The sequence below is a fragment of the Capsicum annuum genome, chromosome 3 (genome assembly GCF_002878395.1).
Source record: "Capsicum annuum cultivar UCD-10X-F1 chromosome 3, UCD10Xv1.1, whole genome shotgun sequence".
Classification (NCBI taxonomy): domain Eukaryota; kingdom Viridiplantae; phylum Streptophyta; class Magnoliopsida; order Solanales; family Solanaceae; genus Capsicum; species Capsicum annuum.
The window spans coordinates 22,163,109-22,168,072 of NC_061113.1; the positions used below are offsets into that span (position 1 = coordinate 22,163,109).

At 37.1% G+C, this 4,964-nt stretch overlaps 1 pseudogene; it reads left to right on the plus strand.

Annotated features, from left to right (window-relative positions):
• Positions 1 to 4,698, plus strand: part of LOC107853309 — a 15,406-nt pseudogene extending 10,708 nt beyond the window's left edge.
• Positions 4,699 to 4,964: the final 266 nt, after the last annotated feature.

Consider the following 4,964-nt stretch of genomic DNA (forward strand, 5'->3'; position numbering starts at 1 on the left):
ATTGTGTGTCAAGTTTCTATCTCTTTCTTTGTAAATCTTGTTAACATTGTGTTGTTGAATATAAAAGTCTAGTGAAGCCGTGTGGGGCTCTTTCGATTCACTAGTAACATTGTCTTTGTTGTTCTTGTTGTTAAACTCACTTTTCTAGTTCAAACAAGTGTTGCAATCCTAGTGAAGCCGTATGTGGCCATTTTCGATTCACTAGCACTTTGTTGTTCATCTTGTTGTTCTTGTGTTGGTTGGAATCTCTTGATACACACTTAGCATTGTATCAGAGGGAGAGAGATTAATAAGAAGATAAGTTGATGAAGCAAATTTGTCCCAAAAAGACTTGGGTAAACCAGCATTAGATAGAATACAACTCACCTTCTCCATTATAGTCATATTCATTCATTCTGCTGCGAAGTATGACGAACTGTCAAGTGTTTCATAATTCCTCTGACTTGCACAGAGTATTAAATTCATTAGAACAAAACTCTAAATTGTTATCAGTCCGAAGGCATTTTACCTGCTTCCCTGTTTGGTTTTCAATCATAGTCTTCCATTCCTTGAAAGTAGGCAACATATTATTCTTTTGCTTCAGGAAGACCACCCAAACTTTTCTGGAATGGTCATCAATAATAGACAACAAGTAATTCGCACCTCCTTTAGAAGGTACTCTAGAAATACCCCAAAGATCACAATGGATGTAATCAAGTGTGCCTTTAGTTCAGGGGATGTCTTTAGTGAATCTGACTCTCTTCTGCTTTCCAAAAAAACTCAGTGCTCACAGAACTCCAAGTTGGTAATACTTGGGCATCAAGAAGTCATCTCCTGCTTAGTTCAGCCATCCCGTTTTTACTTATATGCCCCTGGGGCATATGCCAAAGTTTAGCAATATCACTTTCTGATAAAGAGGAGGTAGAAATAGTTGCATCACCTGTAACCGTAGAGCCTTGCAAGACATACAAATTTTCAAACTTTTCCTGTCCCTTCATCACAACAAGAGCACCTTTAGTAACCTTCAGGACTCCACCTTCACCAGTGAACCGATATTCGTTCGAATCAAGGGTACTCAAGGAAATAAGATTTCTCTTCAGGTCTAGGACATATCGCACATCACCAAGTTTCCTCAGAACCCCATCAAACATCTTAATTCTAATTTTTCCAATACTAGCTATCTTACAAGATGTGTTATTTCTCATCAACACAACACCTTTAGAAATTATTTCATATGTTGTAAGCCAGTCCTAATTACGACACACATGAAATGTGCAAGCTGAATCAAGAATCCAATTCTCACAGGGTTTGGAGTTACCATAAAAAACTACCAATATTTCTCCATTACTACCGCCACCTTCAACAAAACTGGCTTCACCGAACTTCTCTGGTTGGTTTTCCTTTGGTTTTGGAGTTTCTCTTTTCTCTCTATTCAGTAACTTTCAACACTCAGATTATTTGATATGACCCTTCTTCTTGTAGTAATTACAGGTTTTGTTTCGGTTTCTGGATTTTGACCTATTCCTGTTATCAACCCTAGAATTCCTCCCACAATTCCTTCCTCGAACAATGAGACCATCTCTTTGAGTCTCCGACCCATTCACAAGATGTTTCATTTTCTCCTTAGATAACAATGCATCATAGACTTCATCAATGGTCAGGGTATCACGACTATATAAAATCGTATCCCAAAAGGTCATGTATGATGCAGGCAGCGAACACAGCAAAATCAACCATAAATCTTCCTCATCATACTTAACCTCAAGAGTCTCTAAATCAGAGACGATTTCCTTAAAGACAGATAGGTGATCCTCCAAGGACGTACCCTAAGATATGTGATGGGAATAAAGTCGTTGTTTGAGATGCAACTTACTTGTTAGTCTCTTCATCATACACAACGATTCCAGTTTCAACCATAACGCAGCGACAGTGGTCTCCTTCAAAACATCCTGTAAAATCTAATTGGATAAATGAAGGTGGATCTGAGATAGAGCCTTCCGATCCTTATGTTGTTTGTCCTCGTCTGTCCACGATGAGGGCATCTTATCAAACCCTAATAGAGCATCATCTAAATCCATTTTCGCGAGCACAACTCACATCTTAACCTGCCATAACGAAAATCTGGTGTTGCAACCCAACAACGAAATATCATTCTTCATAATTGCCATCCTCGAGAAAATAATTGAACAGGCTCTGATACCAGTTTGTTATGGTTCGGACAGAATAAGCAAACCACTAGTAAAAGAGAACAAGAACAGCACATAGATTTACGTGGAAATCCTTGCGGGAAAAAAATTACGGTCAGAGGCAGACGAGGTTTCACTGTAATGGAGAGAGAGTACAATGTGGAGAAGGCTGAATTTTCTAAAATAATAAAAATAACCCATTAAATCGCACTTATATAGTACGTGCGTACAAATAGGTCCTAGATCCAAAAACATAAAGGTTCATATGGGCCTATCGGCCTGATCCCTACTCAACCACCATAGACCCCATTGAAAATCACAAACATGGATCGCAACGCGAAACTTTCAGGGCCGGACCAACAAAATTCAGGTCACAACTCTAACAGGAACAATGCAGATTCAGGATTTCTCGAACGTAGGTGCACTACTATTATACAGATGTAGATTCATAAATTTTATTTAACGAGTTCAACCTTTAGATTCTTAGTGTAAACCCATTAAATTTTGAAATTGTAGTTGAATATATTTCGTAGTATAGGTGGAGGGGCATGAGTGCACATGAAACATGCGCCCAAGAAGAACACTTTGAATTGTTAAATATTTCAAATTTACTCGTAAAAAATTGGTCAAATTATTTATGCACAGAACAATGTCAATCTGGGACGAAGAAGTACGTACAAGCGGTAATATTCTGATGCCAATATACTTGCCATAGGATTCAGGAATTCTTTAGTGCGGGAGGCGAAAATCCAGAGACCTTCTACAGAGCTTTCAGCAGTGATATCCTGGAGACTGCTTTCAATGCGAGCCTGTTTAATTAATTTCAAACCAACTAATCAACAATACATCATTTGGTCCTTTTAAAGTTTGTTAATATTCTCACTTTTCTTTATTGTATTGATGATTAGACCCCAAGGGACAGGTTAGAGAGTCTATTTGGACAACAAAAACAAGGGATAGTAATCGAAGCCAGTGAAGAGCAAATTAGAGCTATTAGCCAACATGCTTCGCGCTCCAAAGGTGAAACGCGAGGACCTTTCAATCTGTTGAAGGAAAGCCCATTGTTCGGCAACAGATTTGAACAGTTCTTTGAAGCAGCGCCAGAAAAATTTGAGCGGTTGAGGGACTTGGATACTGGTGTTGGTTACATGAACATCAACCAAGTATGCTTATTACAAAGTTATTAGTGGGCATTTGACCATGAAAATCAAATATTATTCACTCTATTTGAATTTTTAGATTGGACCCTACTACATGTGTTTAAATGATACAAATCTTAGTTGAGGTGTCCAAGTAAAAGATAACGATATTTGGTGTCTACCGATGGATTCAACTTACAACTTAATCTAATGAACCAAAATCTTGAGATCTTAAATTTTTTGGGGAATTACTAATTTATTTTGGACATATGCTGGGATAGAGTTTAAATGGAGCGACATGCACGTCGAGGATTTGTACATTTAGCCCAACCTAATTTACTAGTTACTGGCATGGGGAGGAGCCAGGATACTGCAAAGGGATTCATCCGAACGTTCAAAGTACATTGAATATGTAAATGTCAATTTGTTTTTATGTATAAATGGTAACTTCTTCGTACATTTACTTCTTTGTATCTTGAATTTTCTTAGTGAAAATTTTAACTTCCGTCACTGATTACTGGTGCTTGAGAGATGATACTCATGTAGTTTATTATTTTCTTGAACGTTTGTAAACTGATTTTGCAGGGTGGAATGGTATTACCACACTACAATACAAGGGTTTCATGGTTGGTAATGGTTGTAGAAGGGAAAGGGCGATTTGAAATGGCATGCCCTCATCTTGGTAGCCAAAGCCAAAGACAAGGCCATTACCAAAAGGTCCAAGGTTCTCTATCAGTTGGTGATGTTTTGTAATACCTGCAGGCCATCCTCTTACAATTATAGCCAATGAAGGCTCGAATCTCAGAATGGCTGGTTTTGAAGTCAACGGTCATTACAACAGATTGAACTTCAATGCTGGTTATTAATATTATTTTCTCTCATTTCTTCATTGCTTGACATATTTGATTTTACTTCTACTAGTAACATACTTTCGTTTTTCATATATGTTACTCCCTCCGCCACATTTTATATGATCATTTTGACTGTATACAACGCTTAAATGTGATGGAAGTTGACTGAACACAGTTTAAAAAAAAAGGGGGGGAAAGGATTTTTAAAACTTGTGATCTAAAATAAGTCATAAGTATATGTGCGTACACAAAAAAAAAAGTGTCCCACATAAATTATGACCGAGTGAGGTCTAATTCCATTTCTTATTATATATAGAAATCAAAACATTTAAGTTTCTTTTGCTAATTCTCGGCTGATTTGAAATTTAAGGTCAAGAAAGCATATGGAGATACATAGATAGAGAAGCAAAAGAACTGTCATTCAACATGCCAGCAAGGGAGGTTGAAGAAATCTTGCAAAAGCAACATCAATCTTAATTTGTGGCAGGGCCAGAGCAGCAACAACAATATGTGTCTTCAATTTTGGACTTGGTTCTTTTCTGAGTTGTAGACATATGCTAACGAGGCATCAGGAATATGAAGTGAGCTTTGTGATTAAATAAAGGTTCCAAGATTACTATTAATATAACTACTGATAGTAAAATAAATGTCTACTTACCGAAGGATGTAAGCGTTTTTGGCCTCTGTTGTAATGTATTGTCGTGTGTTTTATTTTTGTGACATAAATAAAACAAGAATGAGAACCTTGCTCTGAGGTACTCTTAATCCTTTCTTTTTACTGTAAATATATATATATATATATATATATT